This window comes from Scylla paramamosain, chromosome 18 (assembly GCF_035594125.1).
Source record: "Scylla paramamosain isolate STU-SP2022 chromosome 18, ASM3559412v1, whole genome shotgun sequence".
NCBI lineage: Eukaryota > Metazoa > Arthropoda > Malacostraca > Decapoda > Portunidae > Scylla > Scylla paramamosain.
The window spans coordinates 4,625,001-4,636,321 of NC_087168.1; the positions used below are offsets into that span (position 1 = coordinate 4,625,001).

The following is an 11,321-nucleotide window of genomic DNA, read 5'->3' on the forward strand; positions in this document are numbered from 1 at the left end:
CACATGCAGAGAAGGGATGCTGTGCAGCGGCGAGCTCTGCGTCTGGTGGCCACCCATGAGGACCAACAGCACCAACCACCAGTAACGTCACTGGAGCATCGCCGGGACGTGTCGGCGCTAGTGGTGTGCCACAAAACTCAGGTGCAGAGGGTCCCTCACCTTGACTCCCTGAGGTTGCTGCCACACACAGTGCAGAGGTGCACCAGAGCTGCGGCCAGTAGCGACGAGCTAGTGAAGGTGCCTCGATCTCGCTCTAGCCAACACCAGCGTACCTACACAGCCAGGACTTCGCGGCTGTGGAACATGTTCACGGCGGCCACGCCCCAAGTGCAGGACATGTCCACGCATCAGGTGAAGCTGGCAGCCCACAGCTGGCGTAGCACGCACCTGTCCCCACTGGTGCTTTAAATTTTTATTATTTTATTGTATTATTGTATTAGCATTATCATCTTTATGTTAAATATGTATAGTGTTATTCCTGTAAATAATACTATCATAGGCTTCTTAAATAATTCCATACTCAACGTGGAATTTTAAGCCTCTCTGTAAATATTTGTTTAAAAAAAGAAAAAAAAAAAAAATAGGATCTTTTCATTTTACTTTTGAAAATATTGAAAAAAACAACATTTTTTTTATTTTTTATATCATCAGGCAATACGTTCCATACTTTAGGACCAATACAGTGTGTGGAAAAATATATACAGACTAGTTCTTTCTTGTGGGCAAATCATATTATTATGATTTCCTAGGGTACCTTGGCTATGGTGGAATACATTAGATATATTGCTATTTGAATAATTACCATTAACATTTTTATATATGGTCAGCGCTATGAAATATTTCTTTAAGAGGTCGAAAGTTAGTATATTTAAGTCATTAAACAGTAAGTCGGTGGAGTCGTATTTACCTTTAAAGGCAATGGTTCTTACTATTTTCCTTTGTGCTACAAAGACATCATTCACAACCGTAGGCCAAGTACAGCCCCAGATCGATGAACAGTTAATAAGGTATGGATAACATAATTAATGATATAAGCTGCGTAAGGCTTCACTTGTTACATTGTACTTAATTCTGAATAAAATTCCACAAGTTTTTGATAAGTTTGAGCACACCGACTGTATAAGCTTTTTCCAATTTAAATTTTCATCAATAAAAACTCCTAAGAATTTTGTAGAAGAAACACGATTAAGCTCAGCCTCCATAGGAAACTGTTCCGAAATTATTGACAAAAGAGCGTCTTTGAAACAATATGAAGTTAGTTTTATTAATGTTTACTGTTAATTTATTTGCGGTTACCCATTTGAATATGTTATGCAATTCTTCAGTTAATTTCACATTTAAGTTACACAAATCATTATCTGTTAGAAGAAGATTTGTATCATCGAGAAATAGAACGTAACTAAGCATATCACTAGCATTACATATATCATTGATGTATATCAGAAAATAATATAGGACCTAATATAGAACCTTGTGGCACACCTTAATAATATTTTTTTTTCTATTTGACATATAATTGTTACAAAATACAGACTGTTTCCTACCTAACAGGTAACTAGCAAACAATTTTAGTGGTAATCCTCTAACTCCAATGTTTTCTAGCTTGTCTAATAATATGTTATGATCAATAGAGTGAAATGCTTTACTCAGATCAAGAAAACCCCTACTACATGGTTCTTTCTCTCCATATTCTTGTATATTTCGCTTGTAAACTTCAGTATTGCTGTTTCTGTGGATTTATTTTTTGCGGAATCCAAATTGATTGCTTGAAAGCAGGTTGAAAGATTCTATTAATGCAGTCAGTCTCTTTGCTATTGCTTTTTCAAGTATTTTGTACAAGGTCCTTATCCGTCCATGTATGGAGTATGCTTCACGTGTCTGGAGGGGTTCCACTCATACTGCTCTTCTAGACAGGGTGGAATCAAAAGCTTTTCATCTCATCAACTCCTCTCCTCTAACTGACTGTCTTCAGCCTCTCTCTCATCTCTGCAATGTTGCATCTCTAGCTGTCTTCTATCGCTATTTTCATGGAAACTGCTCTTCTGATCTTGCTAACTGCATGCCTCCCCTCCTCCCGCAGCCTCGCTGCACAAAACTTTCTTCTTTTTCTCACCCCTATTCTGTCCACCTCTCTAATGCAAGAGTTAACTAGCATTCTCAATCATTCATTCCTTTCTCTGGTAAACTCTGGAGCTCCTTACTTGTTTCTGCATTTCCACCTTCCTATGACTTGAATTCCTACAAGAGGGAGGTTTCAAGACACTTATCCTTCAAGGTTTTACTACCGCTTTAAACCATTTTCTGGGACTGGCATCTCAGTGGGCTTTTTTTTTTTTTATTTGATTTTTGTTACCCTTGGCCAGTGTCCCTCCTACATAAAAAAAAAAAAAATCAAACACACACACACACACACACACACACACACACACACACACACACACACCAAATAGCTACATTAATATGTTTGCAGATGATGCAAAATTGATGAAAGTAATAAAGAACCAAGAGGATTGTGAGGAACTACAGAGGGATATTGATAGAATTTATGAATGGAGTAAACGATGGAAATTAGAATTCAATATAAAGAAGTGCCATGTAATGGAGATGGGAAGAAGTAAAAGGTGACCTTCATGGGAGTATAAGATGGGAGGTATCACAATACCAAAGAGCAAAGAAGAAAAAGACTTGGGAGTAATAATTCAAGACACGCTTTCACCAGAAAAACACATCAATGGAATATTTGGCTCTACATATAATTTGCTAGCAAATATCAGGGTGGCATTTAATTACCTAGACAAAGAAATGATGAAGAAAATCATAACACACATGATACGTCCCAAACTGGAATACGCAGCAGTGGTATGGTCTCCACACAAAAAGAAAGATATAAGGAAATTGGAAAGAATACAAAGAACAGCTACGAAAATGATACCTGAATTGGAAGACCTAAGTTACGAGGAAAGACTGGAAGAAATTGGATTACCAACACTGCAAGAAAGAAGGGAAAGAGGAGACCTGATAACAATGTTCAAATTAGTAAATGGCATGGAGAAGATAGACAGAGATGACCTAGTTGTAAAAGTGGAGGAAGGAGATAGACGTACAAGGGGACATATGAAGAAATTAAAGAAGAGTCATTGTTTGGGAGATATTAAGAAATACAGCTTTCCGCATCGAACGGTTGAAATATGGAATAACTTAAAAGAAGAGGTAGTTGCGGCAAAGAGTGTGCACATGTTTAAAGAGAAATTGGACAAATTCGGGTATGGAGACAGGACTAATTGAGCTTTGGCTCGGACCCTGTATTATACAACTAGGTAAATACAACTAGGTAAATACACCGTGTTGTGTAGAGGTTAGCATGCTCGGCTCACAACCAAGAAGGCCCGGGTTCGAATCCCGGGCGCGGCGGGGCAAATGGGCGAACCTCTTAATGTGTAGCCCCTATTCATTTAGCAGCAATTAGGTATGGGATGTAACCTGAGGGGTTGTAACCTCGCTGTCCCGGTGTGTGGTGTGTCAGTGGTCTCAGTCCTACCCAAAAGATCTGCCACTATGAACTCTGAGCTCCTTCTGTAGGGGAATGGCTGGCTGGGTGACCAGCAGACGACCGTACGTGAATCACACACACACACAACACACACACACACACACACAAACAAACATGGACACACGCACACACTCATACACAAAGACATGGACACACACACACACACACACACTCACACACATAGGAGGAGCCAGTACACAGGAGGAGGCAGTAGGCACCTGCCGAAACGATAATTACTCCCAGTAAGGTCTAAAGCACTGTTCAGGGGGTGCTGTTAACTTATCACTAAACCCAGCTGTGACCTCACTGAACGTTTCCCTTTGTGTCTCACAACACAAGGAGGCAGTCACAGCCTGCCCTCTAAAGACAACTCTCTTTCTCCACACAAAACTACAAGCACCTAATAACACACACACCATTCACTCAAAATTTCAAAATTATCACGGCAACTCCTACACCAGCCTCAGAGTCCCCATCTGAGAAGTTGACCACAAATGTCTCCAGGTCGGACTGCCCTTCTGACAACGACCTTAAGTGTCTTGACACCCCCTTCAACTTTTTCTTCATTAACTTCTGCAACAATCGCGGTCTAAGATCTAATTTTCAATCTGTAGAACACTACCTCTCTTCTTCTAAACCTCATCTTCTTTTCATCACTGGAACTGAGGTGTCTGACACAATTGACAGTAACCCCTTTTCTGTTCCCTCCTACTTTCTCTATCCTCATTTTCGATCGAAAGCTGGATGTAGCGTTAATGTGCGCAGTGACTTAACCTGCTCTTGTGCTCACGCTCTTGAATCTTCCGAGTTTTCAAGCACCTGGCTACGACTACAGAGTCACTCTCAAACAAAATTTATCTGTGCTGTATATCTCTGACCTAACTCCTCTGACTATAAGAAATTCTTTGACTACATAACTTCCAAAGTGGAGCACATTCTGACCCTCTTCCCTTTTGCAGAGATCTCCATTCTTGGAGACTTCAATGTTCACCACCAGCTTTGGCTTTCCTCTCTCTTCACTGACCATCCTGGTGAACTAGCCTTCAGCTTTGCTATCCTCCACGACCTAGAACAATTGGTGCAACACCCTACTCGTATTCCTGACCATCTTGGAGATACACCCAACATTCTTGAGCTTTTCCTGACCTCTAATCTTTCTGCTTGTGCTGTTACCCTTTCTTCTCCATTGGGCTCCTTCAATCACAATTTCATATCTTCTTCTTATCACTCCAATCCCTCCTCAGGATCCCCCTAAGTGGAGGTGCCGCTGGCGATTTGCTTCTGTTAGTTGGGGGTACCTGAAGAGGTATTTTGCTGATTTTCCTTGAAATGACTACTGCTTCCGTGTCAGAGACCCGTGTTTGCGTGCTGAGCGCATAACAGAGATGATAGTGTCTGGCATGGGGGCGTACATTCCTCACTCTTTTCCTCGACCTTCCAAACCGTGGTTCACCACAGCTTGTTCTTATGCTATACATGATAAAGAAGTGGTTCACAAAAGGTACTTAAGCCTTTCATCACAAGAATCTCATGCACTTTATATCTCTGCCTGGAACCATGCCAAGTCTGTTCTCCAACTAACCAAAAACTCCTTCATTAACAGAAAGTGTCAAAATCTTTCAAGATCTAACTCCCCTTGTGATTTCTGGCATGAAGCCAAAAATATCCCTAATAATTTTGCTTCTTCTTCTTTCCCTCCTTTATTTCAACCAGATGGCACCACTGCTATCACATCAATCTCTAAAGCTGAGCTCTTCCCTCAAACCTTTGCTAAAAATTCTACCTTGGGCAATTCTGGACTTGTTCCTTCCTCTCCTCCACCCTCTGACTACTTCGTGCTACCAATTGAAATTCTTCGCAATGATGTTTTCCATACCCTCACTGGCCTAACCCCTCGGAAGGTTTCTGGACCTGATGGGGTTCCTCCTATTGTTTTCCGAAACAGTGCATCCGTTTTTGCACCTTGCCTAGTTAAACTCTTTCATCTCTGTTTGTCAACATCTACCTTTCCTTCTTGCTGGAAGTTTGCCTACATTCAGCCTGTTCCTAAAAAGGATGACCATTCTAATCCCTCAAACTACCGTCCTATTGCTTTAATTTCCTGTCTATCTAAAGTTTTTTAATCTATCCTCAACAGGAAGATTCTTAAACATCTGTTACTTCACAACCTTCTATCTGATAGTAAGTATGGGTTCCGTCAAGGCCACTCTACTGATGATCTTCTGGCTTTCCTTACTGATTCTTTGTCATCATCCTCTTTTAGAGATTTTGGTGAAACTTTTGCTGTTGCCTTGTACATATCAAAAGCTTTTGATAGAGTCTGGCACAATGCTTTGATTTCCAAACTATTCTCCTATGGCTTTTATCCTCTCTGTAACCTCATCCCAAGTTTCCTTTTTGACCGTTCTATTGCTGCTGTGGTAGACGGTCACTGTTCTTCTCCTAAATCTATTAACAGTGGTGTTCCTCAGGGTTCTGTCCTGTCACCCACTCTCTTCTTATTATTCATTAGTGATCTAAACCAAACTTCTTGTCCTATCCACTCCTACGCTGATGATACCACCCTGCACTTTTCCACGTCTTTTCATAGACGTCCAACCCTTCAGGGAGTAAACATTTCACGCAGGAAAGAGACAGAACGCCTGACATTTGATCCATTAAAAATTTCTAATAGGGGCTGAGCAAACTTGGTATTGTTCAGTACCTCAAAAACTCAATTCCTCCATCTATCAACTTGACACAACCTTGCAGACAACTATCCCCTCTTCTTCAATGACACTCAACTGTCTCTAGCCAAAACATCATCTATAAAATTAGGTGTTCTGAGACGTCTCCGCCAGTTTTTCTCCCCTCCCCCCCAGCTGTTAACTCTGTACAAGGGCCTTATCCGTCCATGTATGGAGTATGCTTCACATGTCTGGGGCAGAGCGTTCCACTCATACCGCACTTCTAGACAGGGTGGAATCAAAATTGTTTCGTCTCATCCACTCCTCTCCTCTAACTGACTGTCTTCAACCTCTCTCTCACCGCCGCAATGTTGCATCTCTAGCTGTATTCTACCGCTTTTTTTCATGCTAACTGCTCTTTTGATCTTGCTAACTGCATGCCTCCCCTCCTCCCGCGGCCTCGCTGCACAAGACATTCTTCTTTTTCTCATCCCTATTCTGTCCATCTCTCTAATGCAAGAGTTAACCAGTATTCTCAATCATTTATCCCTTTCTCTACTCCCTGCCTGCTTCTGTATTTCCACTTTCCTATTACTTAAATTTCTTAAAGTGGGAGGTTTCAAGACACTTATCCTTCAATTTTTGTCTACCACTTTCTACCCTTTTGTGGGACTGGTACATCAGTGGGCTTTTATTTATTTATTTATTTTTTATTGGATTTTTGTCTCCCTCGGCCAGTGTCCCACCTACATAAGAAAAAAAAAGAGTAACACACACACCACCTACCTTCCTTCACAAACGATGCAGCCCGCTAATATTTGAGCTCTATTTTTAAATCAACACAAAAATTTAATTTGTAAACAGCTTTAATATATTATCTAAAGACTTACAGGTGCGTGGGTGTAGGCTTAGGTGTTTGGGAACGGTACAGCCTGCAGACACTGAGACACATGTACTGACCGAGGCCGAGCCAGTGACAACAACAAACCGGTTTGTTTGATGCCGCAGTGTTGCATCTCTAGCTGTCTTCTATCGCTATTTTCATGCTAACTGCTCTTCTGTTCATGCTAACTGCATGCCTCCTCTCCTTCCGCGGCCTCGCTGCACAAGACTTTCTTCTTGCTCTCACCCCTTTTTCTGTCCACCTCTCTAATGCAAGAGTTAACCAGTATTCTCAAGCATTCATCCCTTTCTCTGATAGACTGGAACTCCCTGCCTGCTTCTGCATTTCCACCTTCCTACGACTTAAATTCCTTCAAGAGGGAGGTTTCAAGACACTTATCCTTCAATTTTTGACTAAGACTTCGGACCCTATTTGGTAACTGGGATCTTAGTGAACTTTTATTTTTTTTTCTTTGATTTTTGTTGCCCTTGATCAGTGTCCCTTCTACATAAAAAAAAAAAAAAAAATAGATAAAGAAATAAAAATCACCACATCACCAAACACTACACCACTCACTAGTCAGCCAGCAGCAGTGTATAGGATTACACAGGCAAACAACCACATCACACAGCACACCACACACCAGCCAGTCACCCAGCAGCAGTGTACAGGATAACACAAGCCAACAAGTGCATCACACACCACACTACACAGCACACCACACACCAGCCAGTCACCCAGCAGCAGTGTACAGGATAACACAAGCCAACAAGTGCATCACACACCACACTACACAGCACACCACACACCAGCCAGTCACCCAGCAGCAGTGTACAGGATAACACAAGTCAACAAGTACATCACACACCACACTACATTGCACACCACACACCAGCCAGTCACCCAGCAGCAGTGTACAGGATAACACAAGCCAACAAGTACATCACACACCACACTACACTGCACACCACACACCAGCCAGTCACCCAGCAGCAACAGTGTTTGGGATTACACAGGTCAACAAGCACATCACACACCACATCAACAGCCACCAATAGTGGATGGGATTGCACAGTCCAGCAAGCACAGCACACACCACACTGTCGTGGTCCAAGATACTGTATGGATTTGGTACATAAAGGCTACTGGAAAACTCACAAACATTTTCATATTTTAATTGGTAACTACTAATTCTTTACATCTCTTACAAGTCAAAATTTCCCAGTGGCATTCATCCTCAATTCGTTTAAAGTTACTTTATGTCTCTTCAACATATTCATTGATCGACACAATCAGCATGCACGAACAAAGACAATACCAGGTTCATAAACACAACTAATATTCAGTCAGCACAATTAATGTTCAGTTAGAAAAACACGTGACATCTTCCTTCACTGGTGAAGTAGCCTTCAGCTTTGCTATCCTCCACGACCTTGAGCAATTGGTGCAACACCCTACTCATATTCCTGATCGTCTTGGAGATACGCCCAACATTCTTGACCTTTTCCTGACCTCTAATCCTTCTGCTTATGCTGTTATCCTTTCATCTCCATTGGGCTCTTCCAATCACAATTTCAAATCTTCTTCCTATCACTCCAATCCCTCCTCAGCATCCCCCTAAGTGGAGGTGCCACTGGCGTTTTGCCTCTGTTATTTGAGGGGACCTGAGGAGGTATTTTGTTGATTTTCCTTGGAATGACTACTGCTTCCACGACAAAGACTTGTCTTTGTGTGCTGAGCGCATATCAGAGGTGATAGTGTTTGGTACGGAGGTGTACATTCTTCATTCTTTTTCTCCACCTAATCCTTCCAAATATTGGTTTAACCCAGCTTGATTTAATGCTATACATGATAGAAAGGTGGCCCACAAAAGGTACTTTAGCCTTCCATCACCAGAATCTCATGCACTTTATATTTCTGCTTGGAACCAAGCCAAGTCTGTTCTCCAACTAGCCAAACACTCCTTCATTAATAGAAAGTGTCAAAATCTTTCAAGATTTAACTCCCTCGTGACTTCTGGCACCTGACCAAAATCATCTCCAATAACTTTGTTTCTTCTACTTTCCTTCGTTTATTTCAACCAGATGGCACCACTGCTATCACATCTGTGTCTAAAGCTGAACTCTTCGCTCAAACCTTTGCTAAAACATGAATCTTGGGTGACTTAGGGCTTGTTCCTAACTCTCCTCCACCCTCTGACTATTTCATGCTACCTATTGAAAATTCTACACAATGATGTTTTCCATGCCCTCGCTGGCCTAAACCCTCGGAAGGCTTATGAACCTGAAAGAATCCCTCCTATTGTTCCATGCTTACATCTTGCCTAGTCAAACTTTTTCAACTCTGTCTGTCAACATCAACCTTTCCTTCTTGCTGGAAGTTTGCCTACATTCAGCCTGTTTCTAACAATGGTGATTGTTCTAATCCTTCAAACTACCGTCCTATTGCTTTAATTTCCTGTTCGTCTAAAGTTTTTTAATCTATCCTCAACAGGAAAATTCTTAAACATCTATCACTTCACAACCTTCTATCTAATCACCACTACTGGTTATTAAGGCCGCTCTACTGGTGATCTTCTGGCTTTCCTTTCTGAGTCTTGGTCATCCTCTTTGAGAGATTTTTATGAAACTTTGGCTGTTGCCTTGGATGTATCTGGCACAAAGCTTTGATTTCTAAACTACCTTCCTACGGCTTCTATCCTTCTCTCTATAACTTCATCTAAAGTTTCCTTTCTGACTGTTGTATTGCTGCTGTGGTAGACGGTCATCTCCTAAATCTATTAACAGTGGTGTTCCTCAGGGTTTTGTACTCTCACCCTCTCTCTTCCTATTATTTATCAATGATTTTCTAAACCAAACATCTTGTCCTATCCACTTCCATGCTGATGATACCACCCTGCACTTTTCCATGTCTTTTCATAGACATCCAACTCTTCAGGAAGTAAACAGTTCATGCAAGGAAGCCACGGAACGCCTCACTTCTGATCTTTCTAAACTTTCTAATTGGAGCAGAGCAAACTTGGTATTGTTCAATGCCCGAAAAACTCAATTCCTCCAACTATCAACTCGACACAACCTCCCATATATATATATATATATATATATATATATATATATATATATATATATATATATATATATATATATATATATATATATATATATATATATATATATATATATATATATATATATATATATATTTTTTTTTTTTTTTTTTTTTTTTTTTTGCAACACTGATGAGTGCGACACACCTTGGTTGAGGGTTCCTGCCTCTGTTTTGGTGGCCTTCTTTGAGGCTGCCTGCCTCTGTCTTGCTGGCCTTCCTTAACGCTGTTCGCCTCTCTGCTGCTTCCCTGGAATGTCAAATAAATCTTATAGCAATGAAAGCCGTGTTGGGGCAACAAGGCGCTGTAACACACACACACGCCAGGATGCTTGTTGTTGGTGTTGTGGGAGTGTGTCAAGCCAAGGGTGGTGATAGTGTCGTGTGCTTCATGTGCCTCACGGCTTACAAACACTAATGTAGCTTGCACTCCCGTGACCTTGAGCACCAGCTGCTGCTGGCGGCCACTCACTGCTGCCAAGTGTACGATGACCTTGCTCCTCTTCTTAATGGAAACTGAGGCACTATTTCTACTACTACATCTAATAGGAGAGAGAGAGAGAGAGAGAGAGAGAGAGAGAGAGAGAGAGAGAGAGAGAGAGAGAGAGAGAGAGAGAGAGAGAGAGAGAGAGAGAGAGAGAGAGAGAGAGAGAGAGAGAAGCATATACCTCACACACTCCATCACGTTCCACTATTTCATCCTTTCCCATATCACGATTTGGCACTCTCTCTCTCTCTCTCTCTCTCTCTCTCTCTCTCTCTCTCTCTCTCTCTCTCTCTCTCTCCAAAGTAGTCTTTTTCACTCTTTCACGTGTTAACTATGTAATCCGTGGTGTTGTAGGGGTGAAACCTTTATCTGGAAGGGTAGTAATGCATGGCTGGCGGCTGTGTCTTGTCTGCACCGTACTTCTGAAGCGCGGAGGAGCGAGGCAGCTAGCTCAGCTGGGTCTCTCTCTCTCTCTCTCTCTCTCTCTCTCTCTCTCTCTCTCTCTCTCTCTCTCTCTCAGCGGCGAGTTGCAGCGTAAGTATATAATACTGATACACATCTTAATTAAGGTGAAAATACAGCCGTTATGAAGGAAACAAAGAGACACCGGCGATAGGCAGGTGGAAATAT

General features: G+C 41.7%; 1 protein-coding gene across 1 annotated transcript in view; it reads right to left on the minus strand.

Moving 5' to 3' along the window:
• Window positions 1-10,425, minus strand: part of LOC135109045 (uncharacterized) — a 73,092-nt gene extending 62,667 nt beyond the window's left edge. Inside the window, exon 1 of the mRNA XM_064020034.1 lies at window positions 10,353-10,425. The gene's annotated coding sequence lies outside the window, so the exon portion shown is untranslated. The remainder of the gene's footprint in view (window positions 1-10,352) is intronic.
• Between the last annotated feature and the right edge of the window lie 896 nt (window positions 10,426-11,321).